The sequence below is a fragment of the Antechinus flavipes genome, chromosome X (genome assembly GCF_016432865.1).
Source record: "Antechinus flavipes isolate AdamAnt ecotype Samford, QLD, Australia chromosome X, AdamAnt_v2, whole genome shotgun sequence".
Lineage (NCBI taxonomy): Eukaryota > Metazoa > Chordata > Mammalia > Dasyuromorphia > Dasyuridae > Antechinus > Antechinus flavipes.
This window is the reverse complement of record NC_067404.1, coordinates 39,010,889-39,037,820: the sequence shown is the minus strand read 5'-3', so window position 1 is coordinate 39,037,820 and position 26,932 is coordinate 39,010,889. Positions and strand designations below refer to the sequence as shown.

General features: G+C 39.2%; 1 long non-coding RNA gene across 1 annotated transcript in view; it reads left to right on the top strand.

Annotated features, from left to right (window-relative positions):
- The first annotated feature begins 2,114 nt into the window (after positions 1–2,114).
- The window catches only part of LOC127542716 (uncharacterized), a 44,303-nt gene continuing 19,485 nt past the window's right edge, over positions 2,115–26,932 (top strand). Inside the window, exons 1-3 of the long non-coding RNA XR_007948796.1 lie at positions 2,115–2,435; positions 3,278–3,347; positions 12,505–12,579. This is a non-coding gene — a long non-coding RNA (uncharacterized LOC127542716). The remainder of the gene's footprint in view (positions 2,436–3,277; positions 3,348–12,504; positions 12,580–26,932) is intronic.

Below are 26,932 nucleotides of genomic sequence, written 5' to 3'. Positions count from 1 at the left end.
TCCCTATAGTCACCTGCATAACCATCTTTTCATCATATATAATAATGTGATAGAGGCACACTTAATTGGAGAAATAATATTTCCTATAAGGTACCAGTATTCAAGGATTGGATTTATTCCAATCCACTAGACTCCATTTCTCGTGAGACCATATTCTTGGGATTCCACGGATCTTATTAGAGTGGTAGAGACTTCTGAGGAAAAGGGGGAGCCACATGGAGAAGTGATCGTGCCATGTTTTGTTCATGAAGGACAGCATGTTCATGAAGAACAGCAGTAGCCTCTTTCTTGGGTGGTGAGAACAAATTGAAAGGAAATAAGATGGAAATAAGATCTCCTATCATAATAGGTGCTTTCTAGAAGCTATGTGGAAAAGTCATTACCAGCTATGAGAATCAATGTCTTCCCTTTTATCCATTATTAGAGTCAACAGATTTCTAAAATAGCTGAAGTGGGCAGTCAAGTCTGTCAAACATTTGACACTTACTAGCTGTGTGACCCTAGGCAAGTCACTTAACCCTGATTGCCTCAGCAAATAAAATAGCTGAAGTGTCTGTTTCTTATTTTTAATCTTTTAATTTGTTATAAATTTTGACTATTCCAACAAATAAAATATCTGACTATACACAACTAGCATACACAACTGACTACTCCGCTTATAATCAGTCTTTTCCTATATATTAAAATAGAGGCAGTTTTCTTTTTTTTTGGGGGGGGGGAAGAGGGTACATATTATTGGGCATTCTCCATTGCCCTTCTGTGATATTAATTTTGAATTCTTTGGAGATGACTTGTATTCTGTGGCTTGCTGCTATATGATAATACTGATAGAATATTGTTATTTAAAATCTGACTGATTTTGTGGGAAGTCTATTTGATAAAACCCAAGGATTTATGTCCTATTGGTAGAGACTTCAGCAACCCATCTCTATCCCATAATGAAGCATTAGAGTAAGACTTTAATGGCTATTTTTTATTAATTAAAGCTTTTTATTTACAAAAACACCTGCGTGGGTAATTTTTCAACATTGACCTTGCAAAGCCTTCTGTTCTAAATTATCCCCTCCTTCCCCCTCCCCCCTCCCCTAGATGGCAGGTAGTCCAATACATATTAAATATGTTAAAATAGAAGTTATATATGTATACATATTTATATAGTGATCTTGCTGCACAAGAAAAATTAGATCAAGAAGGAAAAAAAAACCTGAGAAAGAAAGCAAAATGCAAGCAAATAACCAGGGAGAGTGAGAATGCTAAGTTGTGGTCCCCACTCAGTTCCCAGGGTCCTCTTTCTGGGTGTAGATGGCTCTCTTCATCACTGAACAATTGGAACTGTTTTGAATCATCTCATTGTTGAAAAGAGGCACGTAATGGATAATTTTTTCACAAATAATTTTAAGGTACAACTTAATGCTTTGGTCAGTTCCTTGGGTTTAAAAAAATCCAGCAACACGTATTTATTAAACATTTAATGTGTGCTAAGAACTATGCAAAATGCTAAAGTATAAAGGAAAAAGATGAAAAGGTACCTCCTCTCAAGGAATTTATGTTCTAACGGGGAGATATTTGCATCCAAAAATAAATACATCACATCTACATAATGAATGCCCTAAAAGAAGGTGAGTTCAGCAAAGATTTTGTGTGGAAAGTGGTATTTAAGCTGAGTCTCAAAAGTAACCAGGAAGACGGGGAATTGTGGGAAGATAGTGGACTAAAGCAGGAAACTATCTAGATCTCCCATATAACTTAAAGTTTCAATAAGTTTAGAGGAGCAGAAATAATTAGAGGGGCCTGGGACGAGATGGGAGGATGTTGGGAAAGATCTTAAGTCCCCGAGGCCTGGTTCCATTGATGAGCAGACACCTCCGGGCAGTTTCCACGAATCAACAAACAGCAAACCCTGAGGGCAGTTGGGTAGGCAGTAGCCTCAGCTTTGGGAGCTTTCACTCTTTGGACAGTGTGGAGCCGCGGGGTGGCTGAGCAGGGGAAGATGGTGCAGGCCCTCAGCTGCAGCGGGATGTGGCCCCAGGTGCCAACGGGTGAGAAGAAGCAGTGAGCATGCGCCTGAGTGTAGTGGTAGAGGGGTAGGGCTCTTCTGGTTGTTGACGCTTTGCCCCTGAGTCTAGGCTTTCAGTTCCGGGGCAGAGGGCAGGACTGAGGTTCGCAGCCTCCTGAGGGCCCCAAAGGAGCAAGAGGAACAAAAAGGTTTGCCATAATTGTGGTACTTCCGGCTGGGTTGGGGCACGGAATACCTGGGGTCACTTTTAGGAGGAGGAGTAAACCTGAAGAGCGCCTGGCCTTGGAATAGAGAACACTGGAAGAGCCAGGGGGTCAAAGGCTCCCAGGTAGAGTTCAGAAAGCAACGGCACGAGAAACCCGAAGGCTGAGCCGTTGTCTCCCACGCCCCAGCAGCAGAGCCCAACTCCACCATAAAGGTAACAGCTAAGAAAAAGAACTTTCAAAAAAGGAATAAAAAACAGAGAAAGAACCAGACCATAGAATGCTCCTGTGGTGATAGAGAAGATCAAGGTCCCAACGGCCACAAGCCCCAAACGAGTTCTTGGAAGAGGTTAAAGAGGACTTTAAAAGTCAGATAAGAGAGATTAAGGGATAGAAACGGGAAAAGAAATGAGTAATGCAAGAAAATTATAAAAAGAAAGGTAACCAATTGGAAAAAGGGCTCCAAAAACTTATCAAAGAAAAGAAATCCTTAAAAATTAGGATTGGACTAGGGCAAACTCATGTCTTCATAAGACAGTGAGGAATAATAAAACAAAATGGAAAGAATGAAAAAAATAGAAGAGGGTGTAAAACATCCCTTTAGGAAAACAGTTGACCTGGAAAACAGAGTGAGGAAAGATGATATAAGAATTGTTGTACTACCTGAAAATGATGATCTTAAAAAAACCAAACAAACAACAAAGCTTTAGACGCCAAAGAAATTATTAAGGAAAATTGCCCTGAAGTTCTAGAACTAGGGGGTAAAATAGAAATTGAAAAAAACTTAGCTATCACTGTCTGAAAGAGAATCCAAAATGAAAATGCAGAGAACCATTCTAAGTCTCAAAGTTCCCAGGTCAAGGAGAAATTATAAAAGCAAGTAGAAAGAATTAATTTAAATATCATGAAGCGATAGTCAGGATAACACAAAATTTAGCAGCTTCTACATGAAAAGGCTAAAGGGTGTGGAATATACTGTTCCTAAGAGCAAAGAAGCTGGCGGACTGTAATCATACAAGAGGAAAAGGAGATATTTAATGAACTAAAATCCTTTCAGGTATTCCTGAGGAAAGGACCGGAAGTGAGCAGAAAATTTGACTTAGAAGAACCAGGAGAAATATACACAGGTAAACATGAATAACTTCTTATAATGGATTTAATAAGGTTAAACTGTTTACTTCTTGTATGGGAAAGTGATATTTATAATTCAGTGTTATCATGACTACAATAGCTAGAGTAGGATATAGATAGAAGGCTCAGGGTTGAGTTAACTATGATAGGATGATCCTTAAAAATAAAACTGGGTAGGGAAACGTACAATGGAATAAATTATCTTATAGAAAAGAGACATGAATAGAAGAAGTTACAGTGGAGAGGAAGATAAGAATGGATGGCGGGTAGTACAGGAACCTTATTCTCATTGGGACTGGTTTAAGGAAGAATTAAAACACACATTTTAGTAGGATATAAAAGACTTCTTAACTGGCAAAGAAATAAGAATACAAGGGAATAGGATAAGGGAGGGCAACTTTTAGAAGGGTGTGCTGGTTAGGGAGTCAGTGGTCAGAAGTAAATTAGATATCTGAGGAGAGAGAGGTTAAAAAAGAGAGAAGGATAAACAGTGAAGAAAAATAGGATGAAGAAAAAAAACATAACTAGTAATTATAACTATGGATCAGAAATCAGAACCTAACAATTAGTTGTCTACAAGATACATTTTTTTAAAAATGAGAGAGAAATATAAAGTAGAAATAAAGGGCTGGAGCAGAATTTATTGTGCTTTAGCTGATGTTTAAAAAAAAGCAGGCATAGCAATCAAGGTATCAGACAAAATTAAAGCTAAAATAGATATAAGTAAAAGAGATAATCAGGGAAACTATATTATGCTAAAAGTTATTAATAAACTACTATCAATACTAAGCAAATATGCATCAGATACTATAGTATTCGAATTTTTAAAGGAAAAGTAAGTAAATTACAGATGGAAATAAACAGCAAAAATATAATCGTGAGAGATTTCAACCATCCCCTCTCAGAACTAATTATGTATAACTAAAAAATAAATAAGAAATCAATGAGATTAATAGATTTTAGATAAGTGACATGTTATAGACATCAGAACAAAATTGAATCGGAATAGAAAGGCAGATAGCTTTTTTTGTCAGCAAAAATTGATAATATATTAGGCCATAAAACTTTGTATTCAAATGCAGAATAGTAGAAGTACTAAATGCATTCTTTTAGCTCACAATGTAATAAAAACTACATTTAATAAGGGATCATGGAAACAGATTCAAACTTCATTAGAGCCTAAACTAATCTTACAGAATGAGTGTGTTAAAGAATAAGAAATAGAAATAATGCATAATTTTATTAAAGACAATGATAATAAGACAATATATCAAAACTTATGGGATACAGCAAAAGTAGTAAGCAGCTGAAAATTTATCTCTCTAAATGGTTATATCTGTAAAAGAGAAAGAGAGCAGTTACTACTCATCAAATTTATGGATAGGGGGAAAATTTGTGAATAAACAAAAGATAAGAGAGCATTATAGGATGCAGAATGGATAATTTTCATTACATTAAATTAAAAGGATTTGTACAAATAAAACCAATGTAGCCAAGATTAGAAGGAAAGCAGAAAATTGGGGGGAGCAAATTTTATGAACAGTTTTTAGGGTAAAGGCCTCATAGCTTAAATATGGCAGGCAAAATGGAAATTAATGTTTATGTTCTAAAATATTTATAGCAGTTCTTTGTGGTAGCAAAGAACTGGAAATTGAGGGGATGCCCATCAATTAGGGAACAACTGAATAAGTGGTGGCATATGATTGTGATGGAATTCTACTGTGCTATGAAAAATGACGAGCAGTTGGTTTTAGGAAAACATGGAAAGACTTCCATGAAATAAGGCAGAGTAAGATGAGCAGAACCAAGAGAATATTGTGTACAGTAATAGCAATAGTGTTTGAAGAATAACTGTGCATGACTAGTACATTCTGAGTAATGTGAATATTCAAATCAGTTACAAAGAAGGAGATGCTATCCACCTCCAAAGGAAGAACTGATATATGGATCTATGTGATGTATGGTTTCAGTTTCACCCACACATATCTATGTCTCAATATTTATATCTACATTTATATCTGTATTTATATCTACATCTATGTTAAATATGTTAAAATGTGTTAAAGCTCTAGCTCAGGGTTGGGAGGGAAGGAGGGAAAACAGATTGAAACGTACATGTAATGACAAAAATTAAAAAAAAAAAGAAAATAACCAGGAATTACTAAGAGGAGGAATACATTCCAAATGTGAGGAACAGCCAGTCCAAAGATTGGCTTGTCAGATAGTAAGTAGCCAACATGGCTTGATTTTAGGGAATGTGGAAGGATGTAATGTATAAGAACACTGGAAAGGTAGGAAGGGACAGTATATTTATAGGATGAAGTTGAATTGTTTCACTAGGTGGTCAAGACTGGCAAGGGCATAGAGTATGGTTGGAGCAGGGCTGATGACCTGAAAAAGTACTAAGGAGGTAGTGGGATTGAAGATCCATTATGATAAAGACAATGAATTTAAGAGAGGTAGGTATAGTGAGAGATGGAATGATAGGAAATTGTGATCTGATAAAGAAATTTCAGAGTTCTTGTTCATGGAAATGGAAGAGTTGTAGGTGACAACAAGATTCAGAACAGGACTCCCACTGTATGGAGGTTATATGGAGTAAAGGAGTAGGTCTTAGGAGTTGAATAGATTGAGGAACTGAGAGGGTAGGGCATTTGAGGGAAAACCCACATATATGTTGAAGATTAGCGTTAGAATTGGGAAAACAGAAATTAATGTAGAGAGGGAAGCTTAGGCATTGAATTCATTGAGAAGGCGAGATCTTGGGGATGGCCACCAGGATCTGTATTAGACAACCTATTTAGATAGAGTGAACTTCAGAGAGATTTGGTATTATAGGATGGGAATTTGCTGACTATTGGGAAATGAGTCTAGGCAATTGGTCATTGGATTGGAGGAGGCTTGCTGATGAAGAAAGCTGAATGGAGTGTTCTTGGTTTGCTCTCAACATCATAGTCTTTTCTCAAGATTTTAACTCTGGTCTCAGTATTTGTTGTGGAAGCCTTGTGTTCTGGCTCCTCAGGGCACCTGTGCTGCCAAGAAAGGCATGGAGCAGGCCGAGTATTCTGGGCACTAGGAAAGGAAACTCTGCCTTTATGGCAGGAGCTTTTATGCTTTTAATTTATCTAAAAATTTTCACATAGTAGGTATTTAATAAATGCTTATTGAATGGAACTGCCTTGCACTGAAATGTTGAAAACTCTTCAAAATTTCCTCAAAAAAGCTTATAAGGGATCGTCTAATAGCCACAATGCCTTTATCTGTCCAGAAAACATAGATATTTAAGTTGGGCAGATCAAAGGGTAAGAATTACATTTTCTGTGAGGCTCTGGGCCTCACAGATGGGTCTAATTAAAGTTCCCAATATGCCTGTGGTAGAAGGTGTTGGGAGTGAAGGTAGAGAAGGCAGCAGCGTGTGTGGAAATGGTCATGCCCAGTGCAGGACAGGGGTCGGCAGACTGCTAGATTAGTTGATGACTACTGAAAGCTAGGTGAGGAGATCAGAGACAAAGGCTCTTCAGCTCTGATCCACACAGGAGAGAGCTTCAATTACTCTGAGCGATGATGCCCATGATGTCCCTAAGGGTCCGTACCATCTTTGATCTAGCTGTGTAGAAAGAGGTAGTCACCCTGCTCTCTCTATACTAGAGCATGAAGGAACATCCACTCACAGATTTGTTCAGTTGTATTCAGTCATGTCTGGTGCTTTGTGACTGACCCCATTTGGGCTTTTCTTAGCAATGATACTGGAGTGATTTGTCATTTCCTTCTCCAGGTTATGGAACTGAGCTCAACAGTGGCTTGTCTAGAATCATATAGTTAATAATTGTCTGAGGCTACATTTGAACTCATGAAAAATGATTCTTCTTGACTCTTGGCCTGGCACTTTATTCACTATGCCATCTAGCTGATCTGAATATTACACACACACACACACACACACACACCCCTAACCCTATCTATATCTTGCCTGTTCTTTTAGCCTAATGAAAACCTAGTTTAGAATTTAGAAGTTTTTAGCTCGGCCGGGATGGGAGCCCAATAAAGTGCCCTTATTACATTTCACTCTAAACCTGTTAATGTATGTCAATTCAGGCTTTGCATTATTTAAGCTGCAGATGTATTCCTGAAAAATATATCTAAATCAATGTTTTGCAGATGGAATCCTTTTAAACGCATTCAATGGAGCAAACATTCTTTTATTAATCACCTTTCCTTTCTCTTGTGGGTTCATTTGTCTACATATACTTTAAAGTTAGGTTACACTAAATCACAGGATCCTCTAGAAGCTTTCTAACAACATAATAGTTCATGAAAGTTTTACACAATGCTTTTCTTAAAGTGATGAGCATAGTATCTTTTGGTAATAGTTCATCCCATAGAAGGATTTAAAATGTTTCCATTTACAAAATATCAGAGCCGAACAAGATTACTTTCTAACAGTGACTTTCCATTGCCGAGATCTCACCATCTCCACCATCAATGGAACAGGAGTAGTTGACCTTGGATCTGGCCAAAAACATTTCTTTTTTTTTTTTAATTTTTATTTAATAATTACTTTATATTGACACTCGTTTCTGTTCCGATTTTTTTTCCCTCCCTCCCTCCACCCCCTCCCCTAGATGGCAAGCAGTCCTTTATATGTTGGATATGTTGCAGTATATCCTAGATACAATATATGTTTGCAGAACCGAACAGTTCTCTTGTTGCATAGGGAGAATTGGATTCAGAAGGTATAAATAACCCGGGAAGAAAAACAAAAATGCAGATAGTTCACATTCGTTTCCCAGTGTTCTTTCTTTGGGTGTAGCTGCTTTTGTCCGTCATTTATCCATTGAAACTCAGGTCTCTTTGTCAAAGAAATCCACTTCCATCAAAATATGTCCTCACACAATATCGTTGTTGAAGTGTATAATGATCTCCTGGCTCTGCTCATTTCACTTAGCATCAGTTCATGTAAGTCTCGCCAGTCCTCTCTGTATTCATCCTGCTGGTCATTTCTTACAGATCAATAATATTCCATAACATTCATATGCCACAATTTACCCAGCCATTCTCCAATTGATGGGCATCCATTCATTTTCCAGTTTCTAGCCACTACAAACAGTGGCCAAAAACATTTCAAGCCCAAACTTACCATTGAAAGTGTGAATTTTTCTCTTCTAGTGGTGTTGTTAACTTCAAAGGCTAAGAAACCATTTGAAAGGGAATATTCAACTCTTACACCAAAAAGCTAGCAGTGGGAACAGTCCTTGTTTGAAATTTACTCTTCACCTTTTCCTCAGAGGCTGTTGTTCTTTTATTTTTTTAAACTTTTCTGCTATTCTATTTTTGAAAGGAGACCTATTACATTGTTGTTGGTGATTTGGTTTTGTTTTTGGAGGGCTTAAGAGATGGAGAGGAAGCAGGGGGCATAATTTACTTCCTTGATTTTCCCCTTCTGAGTCTACTCTAAGAAGCTTTCTCTTCATTGAATAGGGAAAACACAAAACCATTTTGTGTCAGGGTCAAATTATACTTTCATAAAACTCGAGATCAGTTCCTGCTTGGATTTGAATTTTGAAATTTCCAGATGCTGATCAAATAGACATCAGGCTATGAGGCAAGACTTACTCTTCTGGTGATACTGTCTTGAATTAGATGAATGCCTTTGAACTTCCATATTTCACTTCTGGTTCACCATCTCACAAATGGAATCATAGAATATCAGAGTTGTTAAGGGCCTTAAAGATCACTTAGCCTAATGTTCTGTTTTATAACTTGAGTTGGTGGGAAGCAGAGAAGGAAAATGACTTTTCCAAGGTCATATAAGGAAGAAGTAGTAGAGCTAAAGAAATGAAGAGAGAGAGCAATCAAAGGCAACTTTCATGGGGAGAATGGAAAAATGTTGATATTGAAAATTATGCATGTTGGGTGACGTGTTTACCAGGATTTTCAACAATATCATGGACAGAAATTGTGAGGGTTTTCAAAAATAATACTTTCAAGAAAAAAAATTTTCTATGTTTTTCTAAAAATAGACCAGCTCCTGCCTTCCCTCCCCCATCTCACTGCTATAACTCTTACCCTGGCTGAATTTCTTCATTGGGGTTATTTTTAGGCAGAGCTTGGAAAGTTACCCATGGGTCAGGTGTAATTTCTAGACTTTCTTAGGGATATGAATGAGGGTGAGCATGATGGCCAAGGGCTTGAAATCATGCCATGTAAGAAGAATTAGTAGAAACAACTGGGACTGTTTAATTTGGAAAAGAGGATATGGTAGAGGGGAATGATAGTTGTCTTTGAGTTGGAGGTCATCATTATCTGAACATTGCACCAGAGAAAAAGGCCCCAGAAGATCAATTTTAAATGATCGCCAACCTTTCATGATAAATATTGTAAAAGAAAGGTTTGATTTGGAATATATTTTGTGGAATGAAACTAGGGAGTATGAAAAATAAGTTTTAAAAGCTTATAGATGATACAATTTAGGTTATAATTACAGCTGTGTGCAGTTTTTAAAATAGACAAAAAATGAATGATGTCACTTTTAGGTATAATGGAGGAGGAAGTTAAGAAAATAAATATAGAGTGCCTACTGTGTGCCAGACATCTAAATTTTCAATTGAGGAAACTGAGGTGTATAGAGGTTTGCCTACGATCATATAGCCAGTAAACATCTGAAGATAGATTTGAACTCAAGCCTTCTTGACTTCAGGTCCAATGCACTATCTGTTGTACCAACAGCTGCCTCGGACGTTTCAGAGGCGTAATGTTTCTCACCCAATTGTGTGACAGCATAAGACAGCATCCTTCACTTTATACTTGCCCTCTGTGGTATTAAAAGGGATTTTGTTCTAAACCTTTTTGATGGCTTCTTAAGTTTTCCCAAGAACCTCTCAATATTTTTTTTTCTTCAGTAGTATTTTATTTTTCCAAATACATGTGAATATAGTTTTCAACGTTTGCCCCTGTATTAATTTGAGTTCCAAATCTTCTTTTCTTTTTCCCTCTCTTTTTCTCTCCCTCCCCAAGACAGCAAGTAATCTGATGTTATTTTTATATAGGTTTTTACAATACTTTTAAACATGTTTCCGTATTTGTCATGTTGTGCAAGAAAAAAATTAAGACAACTCTAAGGTAGTATTATACGCCTCTCAGATTGGCTAAGATAACAGGAAATTTCCTCACTAGGAATTCCTTATGCCAATGAAATCATAGCTTCTTATAAAACCAAAATGCTACCTTGTTATTCCAGGGACTTAAATCATGAATACTCAGTTTATAAGATACCCTTATATTCCATTGGAGGGACCATTTTGTGGATGAAGAGTTACCCTTGTTCTGTTTGGTCTCAGGGAGTAGGATTAGGAGCCAGTGTGTAGAAGCTAGAGAAATAAATTTGAGCATAGTATAAGGAAAGCCTTTTTAGCGATCTGAACTTTCCCAAAGTCACTAGGCTGTCTCAGCCAATTAGTTGGCATTTCTCAGATACCTACCATATGCCTGCTGGGTAGATGTAGGATGTACAAAAGTATATAGAATATACAGAAAAACAAAACTATCCCTGCCCTCAAGAAGCTTATGTTATTATGGGGAGTACATCAATAGGCATATACAAAAAAGCATTTGAAGCGGATACATGCTGACTCTGAAGGGGGAGTTGGGAGCCACTAAGAAAAGCTCCATGAAAAAAAGGGACACATGACTTGTATTTTGAAGAAAACCAGGGATTCCAAAAGGCAGAATTAGGGAGGGAGAGTATTCTGGCATGAGACTAGACAGTGCAGAAGCAAAGAGACGTGAGATGGAATGTTGTGTGTGAGGAACAGCTAGTAGGTCGTTATGCTTGGACTCTAGAGTATGTTATAAGGCTGGAAACCTCAGAGGTTTCCCTTAAGGAAGAGGGAGAATTAGCTCTAGCAGTTATAGAAGCAGCAAGAAAGGAGCCAGTGGTTAATGAGAGATTAAAGATGAATAAAAGAGTAAAGATGATTTGTTGGAGAAGACAGGATGGAATGGGATCAACATGTGGAGACTTTGTGGTGGCAAAAAGAAGAGTCACCTCTTCATGTGAGACAGCATTGAAGGCATTTGACTAATATGAGACAAGAGAAAGAGAAGATGGTGCTCTCAGCAAACAGATTCCATTTTCTTTTCGATGAAAGAGGAGGCTGTAGGGGGCAGCTAGGTGGTGGCACAGTGAATAGAGCCCCAGCCCTGAAGTCAGGAAGACCCGAGTTCAAATCTGATATCAGACAATTAACATTTCCTAACTATGTGACCTGGGGCAAGTCACTTAATCCCAATTGTCTCAGCAAAAAAAAGAAAAAGAAGAGGGTGGGTATTTAGCTGAATGGGAGAAGGGGGAAATATCATGGCAGGTTTGAGAAGGGATGAAAAGTTTTGGAACAGCCACTATGGTGAGTTGGTGATTTGAATAGGGAGTTATAACAGGATTGCTTTGCCACAGTAAAGATCCATTTGAGATTTATATAACATAAATTTGTCATAGACCTGATAAGTTTTCTCCAGCTCTGTTGTGCGGTGATTCGAGGCTGGGGCTTGGTGAGGCGTGATTTGAAGTGATAGGACAAGGAGGCAAGGGATTGAAGTGTAGAGAATAGTTTAGGGCTGACATGATTCACCAAAGGATTGAGAGAGGGAACGGAGGATAATGTTGTCAGTATAGGAGTGAAGGCCTGGGACAGAACTGAGAGGTGGAAGGATAGGAGGTCACAGTGAGGACAAACAACAGGTAGGGCTTATAAGTCAATGGAAATAATGAGATGATAAAAGATCGGGATCAGATAAAGAAATTTCAGAGTTCAAGAACATGAAAATCCAACGCATGGCTGACGGCAAGATTAAGAGTATGGCCATCTAACTCTGTGTAGAAGCTGAAGAGAGGTGAAGGAATAGGTCATGAGAGATGGAGAGATTGAGGAATGAAGTTAGGGTATTTGAGAGGATATTAATATTCCTATTAATAATTCCCCTAGTATGAGGGTAGGAGCTGGGTGGAAGAAAAAGACTGAGACAGACACTGAATAAGGAAGGGGGAAGTATTTTGGATATCAGTAGATAACATTAGAATCTTGACCAGATAATAAATTTAATCATTACTTAATTAATGAAGGAGGAGAGTTAATTGACTTTGTGTTTTTTTTTAAGGCGATTGACTTTCAAGAAAGAGTCTGGAAATGGCAACAAGAAGCAAGGAGACTTCTGACCTTCACTCCATAACTAGTAAGTTGAGAGGGGAGGGGATGGTGTGGGTATTAGTAAAAAGCAGCTAGTGCTAGAAAGAATGGCCAGGGATGTTGTGTCATTAGGAGGGAGGCAGGTCTTGATGACAGCTAGAATATGGAGGGGGTGGTAAGGCAAAGGCAAAGGATGAAAGCAAATCTGTCACTTATGGAGCAGGCATTCCAGAGAGGACAGTAGATGTGTGAGTGGGATTTGGAGAGGAATATTTGGGGCCAGGCATCAGGGGAATAAAAGTAAGAAAGCAGTGCTAAATAACTTTTTATTGATAGAACTCATGCCAGGGTAATTTTTTATAACATTATCCCTTGCACTTTCTTCTGTTCCGATTTTTCCCCTCCCTTCCTCCACTCCCTCCCCCAGATGGCAAGCAGTCCTTTACATGTTGAATAGCTTACAGTATATCCTGGATACAATATACGTGTGCAGAACCGAACAGTTTTCTGAATGGGGTTTTCCTAATGATGACTGGGGGTTCAGAACCATTGAGGTGGGGAGAGTATGAGGAAGAGGAAGTATTGAGGAACGAGTCCAGGCCACCTGTCAGTGGTGTGAGGGGAAGGGTTTCTGTTGAGGGAAGCAGATCCTTTTTTTAAAATAATTATTATAGCTTTTTATTTACAAGACATATGCATTGGTAATTTTTCAGCATTGACAGTTGCAAATCCTTCTTTTCCAAGTTTTTCCTTCCTTCCCCCATACGGCAGGTTGACCAATACATGTTAAATATGTTGAAGTTTAATACAATATGAGTATACATGTCCAAACAGTTATTTTGCTGTAGAAAAAGAGTTGGACTTTGAGATAGTGTACAATTAGCCTGTGAAGGAAATAAAAAATGCAGGTGGACAAAAACAGAGGGATTGGGAATTCTCTGTGGTGGTTCATAGTCATCTCCCAGAGTTCTTTCGCCGGGTGTAGCTGGTTTAATTCATTACTGCTCAATTGGAACTGATCTGGTTCACCTCATTGTTGAAGAGGGTCACGTCCATCAGAATTGATCATCATAAAGTATTGTTGTTGAAGTGTATAATGATCTCCTGGTCCTGCTCATTTCACTCAGTATCAGTTCATGTAATGTCTCCAGGCCTCTCTGAAATCGTCCTGTTGGTTATTTCTTACAGAACAATAATATTCCATAACATTCATATGCCACAATTTATTCGGCCATTCTCCACCTGATGGGCATCCACTCAGTTTCCAGTTTCTGACCACTACAAAGAATCCTGCAACAAACCTTGCACCTACAGGTCCCTTTCCTTTCTTTAAGATCTCTTTGGGATATAAGCCCAGTAGTAACACTGCTGGCAGGACAGGGGAAAATATGGTTTGGGGAGAGAGAGGAGGGGAATCAAGAGCTGGCATTTCAGGGTGGGGCATCTGAGAAAGGTGATAGGCCTCTGGCAACCAGAGAAGGCCCTGAGGCAAGACAGAGCACATGTGGGCAACCTGGATCCAGCAGAAAGGCCACAGATCACGTGCCCTAATCTTAAGAAGTCCCTGTAGTGAAGGAGCCTCAGGCTGGAGACAGACCTGAGGCAGACAGAGGGGCTCCTGGGAAGTCCCTCCCTTGCTCTTCCACCCTTTGCAATCTGACTTTTGATAACTGAAACTGCCATCTCCTAATCTTATTGGTCTTTCCATAATCCTTCTCAACTTGTATCTCCTGTGCTTTCCTCCTTAATACTGTCTCTCTGGATTTTTGTGGCATTAATAATAGTAAGCATTTACATGTTATTTTACAGTTTACATGGCTTATCTCATTTAATCCTTAAAAGAACTTTGGGAGGTAGGTACTATTATTATATTCATTTTACTGAAGAGGAAACTGAGATAATTAGAGATTAAATGACTTGTTCAGTCATATACTTAGTAAATTTCTGAGGCAGGATTTGAACTCAGTTCATTATTCTCTCCTGATTCTGACTGTCAGAGGATCCTTTGTTGGCTCTTCATTCATATTTGGTCTCAAACACTTCTTAGTTGTGTGATCCGGGTAAGTCATTGAACCTCTTTGTGCCTCACTCTTCTTACCTGTGAAATAGGGATAATGTGAACACCCACCTCCTCAGGTTGTTGTGAGGATCAAATGATGTTGCATGTGAAGCACTCTGCAAACTTTGAAGTGCTGTCTTAATGTAAATCATCATCATTATCATTCCCCTAATTGTGGACCTTCTTCAAGGCTCTGTGCTGGGTCTTCTCTTCTTCTTCCATATGCTGACTCTTGGTTACCTCATCAGTTCCCACAAATATAAACCTCACCTCAGTGCAGATAACTCCCAGATCTCTATATCTGGCCTTCGTCTCTCCTGTGAGCTTCAGTTCCAGACAGTTATCTACTGGGCATTTCAAATTGGATGTCCTGGAGACATTTTAAACTCACATCCAAGACAGAACAGAGCTCATTATCTTTTCCCCAACTCCATCCCCTCCAAACTTCCCTTTGTCTGTCATTCTTTGAGTGTCTCAAGTCTGTAATATTGGCACTATTCAGAAGTCCTTGCTCTTTCTCAGCCCCTATATCTATCCACTAACTTGCCATTTCTACCTTCCCAGTCTCCCCCCGTTCAGTTATCATTATACTTCAGTCCCTAATCACTTCTTTGGTCTCCTAATTGGTCTTCTTGTCTCAAGTCTCTCCCCAGTTCAGTCTATCCTTCACACTGTTGCCAAGAGGATTTTCCATAAGTGGAAGATCTGACCACGTGACTTCCCTACTTAACCAGTTCCTTATTGCTTCTAAGATAAAAGGTAAGCTCCAGTGTTTAACTTTTAAAATCTACCCAACCTGGCCCTAACCCATCATTCCAGCCCTTCATCCCCTCCCTGATACCTACACATACTGTATTTTGTGATCCAGTCAAATTGGCCTTCTCTTTGTTCCTCTTACATGACATTACAGCTTCCATCTTTGAGCCTTTGCGCCAGCTGTCTCTCATGCCTGGACTGAGTTCCTTCTTCACCATCACTTGTCTTCTGTTAATATTCAGCTCAGGTACCATCTTCTATGTGAAGCCTTTCCATATTGTTTCCAAGTACCAATCTTCCCCCCCTCCCAAATTACTTTGTTTATCAGTTTCATGTGTATTTTTGTATGTATGAACTTTACACTGCTTATTCATTTATATGTCCTTATTCCATTCCCCATTTGAATGTAAGCACCTTTTTTGCAATTAGGAATTGTATTTGTAATTATAATGAATATTTTTATTACAATTATTTGTACTTGTAATTATTTGTTATTAGGAATCTTTGTAATTGTAGCCCTAGTGCTCAGTACATAGTAGGTGGTTAATAAGTGCTTGGGACTCATTTGATTGATAAAAATCTGTGCCAGCTATATACAAAGTAATATGATGAGAGTCACTGGCAACTGGGGAGATCAGGAAAGGCCTTGTCTAGGATCAGAGAATCATAGTTTAATGCTGAAAGGAACCTCAGAAATTATCCAGAGGTCATCACCTTTCTTCCCAGTCTTACAAATGTGTAAGCTGAGGTCTACAAAGTGAATTTTCCGCAGCCATAGTCTACAGGTGAAGGAATATTAGAAGGATTTAAAACTGGAGTCTGTGACTCCAGGTCTAGTCCCTTTCTACTTTTCCTGTGATACCTTCGGGGACTTGAGGTGAGCTTTGAAGAAAGCTGAAGATTCTATGGGGGTAGAGGTAAAAAGAGAATATGTTTGGGGTGAGAAGAGAGGCCCTGAGCAAGGCACCAGCTTTGGAAAAGGCTTAGAAATGGAAGATATGATGTGTACAAAGAGCAACAAATAAACCACTTTGGCTGGACAGACCAGAGAGGGCAGTAAGGTGGAGTTACGTATCTTGTAAATTTGGATAGGTACATGGGATTTTGATTGTGACTGACTTTAAGACATTGGTATTTTTGAGAGGTTATAGGAAGCTTTTTGAGCAGGGGGCAGCTTGGTGGACTGCCATCAGTGGAAGGCCTTAAGTCAAAGCCGAATAACCCATCAAGCTTGATATCTGTTGTAGACTCGACTCTTGTTCAAATTTAGATTGGACTAGCTGGCCTTTTGAAACTCTGAGCTTTTGTGATCTCCCTTCCTCCCCCCAATTTAACTCTGATAGGTCATTCAGTTGATAGAGGAGCTTGTGGCAACCAAACAACCCGTTTTTTCCTTGACTGTGGTAAGTGCTAGTTTGCCCCATCAGAAGGAATTACATTAGTTGACTGAATCATACTGAATGAAGGGTTGCTTAATTAAAATAATAACCAGAAAGTCATTACTTGTAAATATATAAACAAGTTGATTATAGCAAGTGCGTGAATAGTTCTAATAAGCATGTGCAGATAGCAGATTAAGCATGGTTCACAAACCATCCATGATTGAAAATCCCCAGCATTCAATTCCTCTCTGCCAAATGCTGGAAAGGACTTTTTTTTCAGTGGCATTCTAATGGCACTGGGACTAGAACCTTCATTTTGGGTAGAAATGTATTTCCATAAAGAGATTTCTTGTAGTTAAGATATTTTGAAAGATAACAGGATGAGGATGAATGGCAAACCAACAGCTGCAGGTTAATCACAGAAGACAGAATTTTCCTTATAAGGGACCTCAGCAACCATCTCGGCTAACCTGTACTTGAAAGCCATCCCCACTGCAACCTAATAAACAAGTGGTTATGCTATTTGTACATGAAGACTACCAAGGTAGGGGAACTCATCACCTTCTGAGGCTGCCCATCCAAATTTTGGACAATTCTCATTGTTTGCCTCTTTGTAACATCAGCCTACTGGTCCTAGTTCTTCCCTCTCAAGCCGAATAGAACGAGGCGAATTCCTCTTCCAAGTGATACAGCCTTTCCAATTCTTGAAGACAGCTTTCATGTTCCCCAGGAAATCTTCTGTTCTCTAGGCTAAGCATCCCCAGGTCCTTTGGCTAACTGATCCTCAAAAAACTTCAATCCTAGCACTCTACTATCCTGGTTGGCCTTCTCTGTACACTATCTAAATGATCAATGTCCTTCTTAAACTACGGTGCCTAGAATTCGACACAAAACATTGGCCATGAAGTCCAATGACAAAAAAGTACAATGGGATGATCCCTTCCTTCTTCCTGAAATTCATGTCTCTCTTAAGGTAGCTCAAGATAAGTGTAGCTTTTTTTTCTGCTACATCACACGTGTATTGCCTCCAGGGCTAGTGCTCTATCCACATGTCATTTAGCTTGTCCCTACACCACACTCCTGATTCAAGTTTACCTTGTTTTGAAATTGGAATTAGAAGAAATCTCTAAATAGGAAACTACAAATATGGTAGGATGGATGTAACAGATCAATCAGTCAATGTTATAGAAGTGCCTGCTATGTGCCAGGAACTATAGTAAGCAAGGGGGATGCAAAGGAGGCAAAATGACAGTCCCTTCCCTGAAGGAGCTCATAATAACCAATTATAATAATAGGTAGCATGTATAAATGGGCAGCTAGATGCCACAGTGGATAGAGAACTGGGCCTGGAGTCAGGATGACAAGTTAAAATCTGGCCTCAGACACTTACTGGCTTAGTGACCTCGGGCAAGTCACTTATGCCTGTTGCCTCAGTTTCCTCATCTATAAAATGAGTTGGAGAAGGAATGGCAAACTACTCTAGGATCTTTGCCAAGAAAATGCCAAATGGGGTCTTAAAAAGTTGAATGCAACTGAAATGAATGAATGATAAGAACAATAAAGCATGTATATGGTGCTTTAAGTTTTACAAAGTGCTTTACAAGTATTATCTCATTTGATCCTCGCAAAAACCCTGATAGGAAGGTACTATTGTTATTTCCATTTTACAGATGAGGAAATTGAGATGAAGTTAATCTTAGGTCAGCCTTGAACTCAGGTCTTCCTCCAGGTCACCATGGATTTTGAGACATAAGACGTAGGTTGAATTTCTAGTTCTGTTATTTATTGTTTGTGAGATCGTAAAAAAGTTATTTTCCCTCTCTAGGCTTCCGATGATCTTCAAAAGCCCTTCCGGCCCTATAGCTTATGATTCTACTCATAGGAATTAAAAAAAAATTAAAGGAAGGGATTCCTGTTCAGGTATCAGTTGCATTACATGACTTCTGAAGTCCCTTTTAATTATGAGATTCTGCCGTTTTTGTGATTTCTTGAACTAGAGTTAATTGTGCTTTGCATATTAATGAATATTTGTTGAATGAATGAAAATATATTACTAAAGATTTTACAGTGTTTACTTAACATATTTTTTTGGCCTCCTAGGAATAACTTTAGGATTCCTATTTTAAATAATTAAAAATATTCAGCCTTCAAAATATACATTCTCATGTGTGTTACATATATATTTTTAAATGAGCAAATGTTGCTTATCCAGGGATATTGTGAAGGGTCATTATTATTGCTTTCTTTAGCTGAGAATTGGATTAAATGAACTCTGAGATCCTTTACAGCTTTGAGAGTAGGTGATTTTAAATCACTTTCTAAATTTAATTCAAATATTTTTTATGTTATTCTGTCATTGCTGTCTGCTGTTTAAAAAAAAAAAGTTTTGTCTTCTATCTAGACTTTGATAAGATAAATAAAAATTTTCCTAACATTAGAGGAGGTCACATGTCACAATTACTTTCCTAGGCTGTTGACTACAAAGAGAGATGTTATAGCTGCTTTCAAGTATTAGAAAGTCTGTTGTGTGAGAGGGATTAGTAGAACTAGGAGCAATGTGTTAAAGTTGCAAAAAGAAGCTTTTAATTCAAGGAAAAAATGGCCTAACAACTAGACCTATACAGAAGTGGAATGGGCTGATTCGTGAGGTGGAGAGGTATTCAAGAGGCCTGTATAACCATTTGTCAGCTATCTAAAAAGCTTATTCCATAGACTACATCTTGGCACTTTTGAATGCATAGGTTGCCACAGTAGTTCTCTAGACCAGTGAACCAAACAGCTCCTACCGAGAACAATGAAGGACAGAAGATTGTGTGTCCAGAAAGTATGGAGACAACTTTGAAATGATCTGCCCAGAGTGTGTAATATTTGCCTTGTTGCTGCAACTAAGTAATTTGGGTTTTTTTTTTGTTCAAAGTGTAGGCTGGACTTGCTCCTTAAAGAAAAGTTTAAAAAAAAAAAAAAGAAAAGTTAAAAGGTTTGAAAAATAGCTCTCCAAACTCTAGGTTTTCAGGGAGAATGAAATATTCTGTCCTTTCCTTCTCTCTTTCTCTACCTTAAGAAAAGGAGGGTTTCATTTAAAAAAAATAAGAAAGGAGGCCCTGAAGGAAGTAGTAGAGGGGCATATTGACCTATATCCAGAGGCTAGGAAGAAGCTTCCCTGGGCACTTAGAAGTGAGTAGTAGACTGTTTTTGGAGACTATGAAAGACAGCCTACTTATTCATCAGGGAATGATGATAAGATCAGAGTAGAGGTAGATTGTAGTGAGGGATTGTTCTGCAAGAGTTGATGTGATAATAATGGTTCAGATTTGTTGTGGGCTTAAATCATATATCCAGGATATAAGAGGGAGTCTCCCCAAAGAAAGATGACTAAGGTCCACTTTGATCATTCTTAAAAATGCGTCCTTTGCATCTTCTTTTGCATCCAGGGCCATCTCCAGTCATCCTGATCCATATGTGGCTGCTGGATCCCGATGGCCCTGGAGGGGAAAGTGGAGCAGGTGACCTTGCACAGCCTCCCTCAATTCAATCCAATTTACTTTACATGTCATGCCATCATCTCCCCGATGTCATGGTCCTCTTCCAGAATGAAACACAACTACAACTTCTGCAAAATGATATTGCCAGAAGGAACACAGGAAGCATTGCTAAGGATTCTAAAACCCTGAGCAAAAAACTAAAGGTATAGCTGGTACTTTCATCACTGTTGATCACAGAGGACAAAAGCTTCCAGAAGTTCCAGCTAGTTAAGATGTTGTCTGAAAATTGTTTTGGTTTTCTTGGACCATTGCTTAAAACATAGATTCTTGCTCAGGTCTAGTAAAGTTCTAGTAAAGTATTTTTCTAGAGTCATGATGTCTCACCAAAGAGGTTAGCTTTAGATTGAAGAAGGGATGGAAGAGAAGGGGAGAAGAAAACTACCCACGCATATCTGCCAACCCAAGTACCATTGAAAGTACCTACAATGTAAGAAGCTGAATAGGTAATATTCAGGTGACAATATTCTGGAAAGGAGCAACTATTAAGGCACAAATGACTGACTTTTATATATAAGCAAATAATGAAAGTGAACTAACCTTCTTGATGCAACATGGCAGATTTGATGTTATAGGTATCAGTGAAACTGTGTGGGATGTGACTCAGAATAAATGTAAAGAAATCAACTTTATGGGGCAACTAGATGACTCAGTGGATAGAATGGTGGCCCAGACTCATGAAGAACTGAGTTCAAAGCCTGCCTCAGATACTTGCTAGCTGTGTGATCTTAGGAAAGTCCCTTCATCTCTATTTGCCTTAATCCACTGGAGAAGGAAATGGCAAATTATTCCAGTATCTTTGTCAAGAAAACTTCACAGGCAGTATTGGTATGCTATGGTCCATGGGGTCACAAAGAGCTAGACACCACTGAACAACAACTAACTATCAGGACAAGACAGTGGAAGTATAGCAGGAGGTCTGAAAATGATATAGATGTCTAAGGGAGTAACTAGATGGAACAGTAAATAGAGTACTAGATGTGCAATGAAGAAAATCCAAGTACAAATCTAGCCCTAAACACAAGCTATGGAGCCTCAGGCAAGCCACTTAGCCTCTCTTCTGTAAAATGGGGATAAAAATAGCACTGATCTTTCAGGATCATTTGAAGATCAAATGAGATAATAATTATAAAGTGCTTAGCACGGTGCCTTGCACATAGTAAATGCTATTTAAGTGTTAGCTATTACTATTATTAATGAACCTGAGGTTCACATGAGCCCTGAATGTATGGATAAGAGCAGCCAGAAAACCTCACATGGTTGCATTGTGGGGCATAGTTGTTTGGAAGGAGGCAGTAATCCCACTGTTCACAACTATGGCTAGACTTCTGGCATATCCTGCATTCTAAGAAAGCTATTGATGAGCTGAAGAGTGTACAGGGAAGGTTTTCAGGATGGTGAAGGGTCTCGAATCCATATTTTAAAAGGATCAGTTGAAGGAACTTGGGACTTTAGCCAAGAGAAAAAGAAGAGAACCTTGGGACACAATTTCTGTTTTCAGATATGTGTAGGATTCTCCCGTGGATAAAAGATTTGCTTTGTCCTGTTTGACCTCAGAGAGTAGAGATGGAAACCATAGATAGAAGCTACAGAGACTGGTTTAGACCTTATACAAGAAAAGAGTGATAGATAGGTGGAAAGCAGATGACTACTCATCAGGTATTCAGAGGTTGGAATTAGTGCCAGAGCTTCGATGAGTGGAGGAAAGCTAGGCTCGGTGGAAGTCTGGCTTTTCATTCCCATGCCATCTCTCTATATTATTTCTTTTGGTATTTGAGGAAATAGGACAAAGCTTTTTGGCAATGATACTAATAATAGTTGCTAACGTGGAGTGTTTTAAAGTTTGCCAAATGTTCTGCTTCACACAAATCTCTCATTTCACCGGAAACTTCATAGTCCTTATCCTTTATGGGACAATAATATATTTTGTGTTTCTATATCCTGATTTACCCTGCTGTTCTTTAAGATTTGGACATATATTTGTTTTTTGGTTTTTTGTTATCACAATCAATTTGGCCATTGACATTTGTGAGGCCTAAGGAAAGTCCCCTGCAAGGAACCAGAGGACTGGGATTCAAATCCTGCCTCGTCTAAGTAATACCCTGAGTCATTTCTTCCTCTGGTTTCCAGCTTTCTCATTTGTAAAATGAGAAGGTGAACTAAAGGAATGACATCTTGGGATCCATCCAACTCTAGAGCTTTGATTCTAAGCCATTTTATCTCTTCCAGCCTCAGTTTCTTTATTTGTAATATGAAGGTTAGTAGGTGGTGGAATAGATGATCTCTTGAGTCCCTTCTACCTTGAGATCTAGGATTCCATGATCCTAGTCCCTGTCATTCCTTTGGCCTCAGTTTCCCTATTTGCATAATGAAGGGGTTGGATAGATGGTCTTTGAGGGCCTTTCCAGTTCAGTATCTGAGAGCATCTGATTGTTTGATTCACAGCAACCTGGGAGGGAGGTGCTATTCCAAAGTAGAAATCTCTTCAAGTCAGAGTTGCTCTACTCACAGTTGCATCTAGCATGTACTCCATAACCGTTTGGCGAAGGAAATAATGATATTTAACACTCTCTGTGCGCACCCTAGCTGCTTAGGGAGACTCCATTCTTTCTTCTTCCCCGTGTCTTGCTGGACTTGTGAGAACTAGTAAGGGCTCAATACATATTGGAGCAGTGAATAAATGAATGGATTAAAAGCTTGCTTAAATCTGCTTCCTCCTGAAGGAGACTTTCTGTGACATCAAGAAAAGTAGGTAGAATGAATAGAAATCTCTCTCTGTGTTGGGTGTGTGTGTGTGTGTGTGTGTGTGTGTGTGTGTGTGTGTGTGTGTGTGTGTTAGAGAGACAGAGAGACACAGAGACAGAGATGGGAAAGAGGGGGAGAGAGAGTGAGAGAAATAGACAGATAGAGACACAGAGACAGAGAAAGAAAAGAGGGAGAGAAAGAGAGACAGATGGACAAAGACAAGAGACAGAAAGAGAAAAGGGAGAGATAAGAGAGAGGGAGAGGGAGAGAGGGGCAGAGACAGATGGGAACAAGTGGAGAGAGACAGTGAGAGAGAGACAGAGAAAGGAAAGAGAGAGGGAGAGAAAGACAGATGGACAAAGACACAGACAAAGACAAGAGAGGTGGGATAGAGAGGAAGAGAGACAGAGACACACAGAGACAGAGAAAGACAGAAAGAAAGAGACCGATAGAAAAGAGAGGAGGGAGAGAGGAAAGAGATGAAGACAAGGAGGGATTGGGAGACTGGGGCAAAAACAAATAGAAGAATGAGGGGAAGAGAGAACTGATGACAGAGTAAAAAGAAAATTGGAGGGAGGAGAAAGTGGGAGGGAAGGGAACAGACAGGAGAGAGCCAGAGGTGGGGGAGGAGCAAGAGAGTAAACTTGGTGTCAAAGCCCATTTTCCAAGGAGATGCTTTCACTGTCTGGAGCTGCAGCTGCGCATTCTTTCTGGGCTAGGCAGCTCACTTTGGTCAGTCTGAGGCAATTGCTGATTGGTAGGATGTATCCTAGCAAATCACCCATCCCCCTCTGGGCCACCCGGACCCCAAATCCCGGGGGGATTGAGAGGATCAGCCTGGCTGAGGTTGGAGTAATTGCAATGTAAATCGATCTTTTAAAATGCTGATGTTTGTCCTGAAAAGACAATGGGGTCCAGGAGCCATCTCTGGGGTGCTGGGAAGATTCTGAAGGAGGTGTGGTGACTCGGGATGCTGACTGGGAGGTTGTTGGAGAGCCTTGGCGGGAGGGGATTAATGGGAAGGAAATTGTGGCTAGGGAAGATTTAGAGTGTCCAGGAGCTTTGGGAGCTGGAGATAAAGAACTCAAGAGAAAGGAGCGTGGGTTTAGAACTGGAAAAACTCTGAGAGGCCCTCTTTTTACAGAAAAGGAAACTGAGGACCAGAGCAGGAGCTTGCCCAAGGGATTCTGGGCAGAGGCAGGCTTTGAACCTGGGTGCACAGACTCCTAAGCCAGAGCTTTTTATACCTCCAGGGCTTTTGTGCAGGAGGGTGAAGAAATCTGCTCTGGACTCTGTGCCAAGATCAGAAGTTCAGAGGTCTTGAGTTAAAAGGGAGCTCGGAGGTGATAGAGTCCAATCATGTTATTTTACAGAAGAAGAAATGAGGCCCAGGGAGGGGAAATGACCTGTCCAATGTCACACAGTTTGGTGAGTGTCAGTCCAAGTCCCACTCATTATCCATGCCATCACCTAACTGTTTCTCACATTAAAAATGAAAGGGACCCCTACTCCAACAATATCTTTTTACAATAAGGATATTGAAGTTCATGGAGGTGAAATTACTTGTTTAAAGTCACACATAGGATCATAGACCCAGAGCTGGCAAGCAACTTCAGAAGCTAAGAATTATAGGAACTTTGAGTTAGAGATGAAAAGGATCATGGAGGCCATCACATCGACCTCCCTCATTTGGATGAGGAAACTGAGACTCAGAGCCATTAAATGTCTTACTAAGTTGGCACCTGAGGCAAGGTTGTTTTCTTGCCTCTGAAGTCTACTGTTCTGTCTGTCACTGGTCTACTGGACCGTTTAGCTGCCTTGATTTCTAGCTCAATTTGAGAGCTTCCTGCTGTAAATCCTGTACATTATGACCATTGGTGCCTACCTAGCATAACACCTTTTGCATAATAGGCATTTAATAAGTATCTGTTGAGTTGGACTGAATCACCACTACTTGAAAGTAGGCCTTTCAGAAGAATAGCTGTATTTTTTTTCAAAAAGTCATTGCTACATTTTATTTTTTCATATTTATTTAAAAATCTATCCCTCTGCCACTATGGAGAGAGCCATCCCTTAAAACAAAGACTGGAAACAAAGCAAAGTAAAACAATGGAACTAACCAAAATACTGACAGTACATGCAACGTTTCATACCACTCTTTCATTATAATCATATTGTTTCGTTTTGTGATTTTTGTTCTATCCATTTATATTGTGACAGTTGTTTTGTATATTGTCTTCCTATTTATTTCATTCTGAATCGGTTCCTTTTAATTTTTTATTGAATTCTTCCTCATCATTTCTTCCAGCACACTTATATCCTGTTACATTCACAAATTATAGATTCTTCTTCTAGTCCCCAGTTGATGGATATTGACTTTCTGATCTTTTTCCACTACCAAAAAATATTGATATACATATTTTGGTGTACATGAGACCTTTCTTTCTCTTTGACCTCCTAGACAGTATGTATCTAGCAGTGAGATTAAAGGCTGTAGACAGTTGGGTTACTTTCTTCACATAATTCTGAGTTCCTTTCCAGAATGGTTGAGCTGCACCAGTTCACCAGTAGAGGAGGAGTATGTATACTTGTCTTTCTGCATCCCCTCCAACATTGGCTAGCCCATCTTTCATCATCGTTATTTAATTTTCTAAGCTGTCATGTTTTTAGAGTAGTCTAGATTTTGTTCACAGCAACCCTCTCAGGGAGATAGAATAGACCTAAGTATTATCATCATTTTACAGATGAAAAAGCTGAGGTTTAGAATGGGGAGCAACTTAGAGGAATAGAGCTAATAAATGACAGAGCCAAGACTTAGAATATTTTCTGTAAGTCCAATGTTCTTTCAGTTAAAGCAAAATAGGACTATTTGGTCTGGAGAGTGAGAGTCTGAGGCGGACATCATAGTCGTATTAAAAGTGCTGCCAGTGTTCTGGATTTATGCCCCAAAAGTTATCAAACTGTGCATACCCTTTGATCCAGCAGTGTTACTTCTGGGCTTCTACCCCAAAGAAATACTAAAGAAGGGAAAGGGACCTGTACGTGCCAAAATGTTTGTGGCAGCCCTGTTTGTAGTGGCTAGAAGCTGGAAATTGAATGGATGCCCATCAATTGGAGAATGGTTGGGTAAATGGTGGTATATGAATGTTATGGAATATTATTGTTCTGTAAGAAATGACTAGCAGGATGAATACAGAGAGGCTTGGAGAGACTGACATGAACTGATGCTGAGTGAAATGAGCAGAACCAGGAGATCATTATACACTTCAACAATGATACTGTATGAGGATGTATTCTGATGGAAGTGGATCTCTTCGACAAAGAGACCTAACTCCATTTCAAATGATAAATGATGGACAGAAGCAGCAACACCCAAAGAAAGAACACTGGGAAATGAATGTAAACTGTTTGCATTTTTGTTTTTCTTCCCAGGTTATTTTTACCTTCTGAATCCAATTCTCCCTGTGCATCAAAAGAACTGTTCGGTTCCGCACACATATATTTTATGTAGGATATACTGTAACCTATTCAACATGTAAAGGACTGCTTGCCATCTGGGGGAGAAGGTGGAGGGAGGGAGGGGAAAAATTGGAACAGAAGCAAGTACAAGGGATAATATTGTAAAAAAATTACCCTGGCATGGGTTCTGTCAATAAAAACTTATTATAAAATAAAAAAAAGAAAAACTCAGAAAAGTTAGCCAAAAAAAGAAAAAAAAGAAAAAAAAAGTGCTGCCAGTGGAGGATGGATCAGACTTGTTCTTTTGGACCTTAGAGGCACAGTAGATAGAAGCTGCAAAGTGGCAGAAGCATATTTAGGCTTGATGTCTGCCAAAACTTCCCAACAAAGCCAGCTGTCCAAAAGTGGAATGGACTGCCTAGAAAAGTGCTATAATTCCCTTCTGTTGAGGCTTCAAGA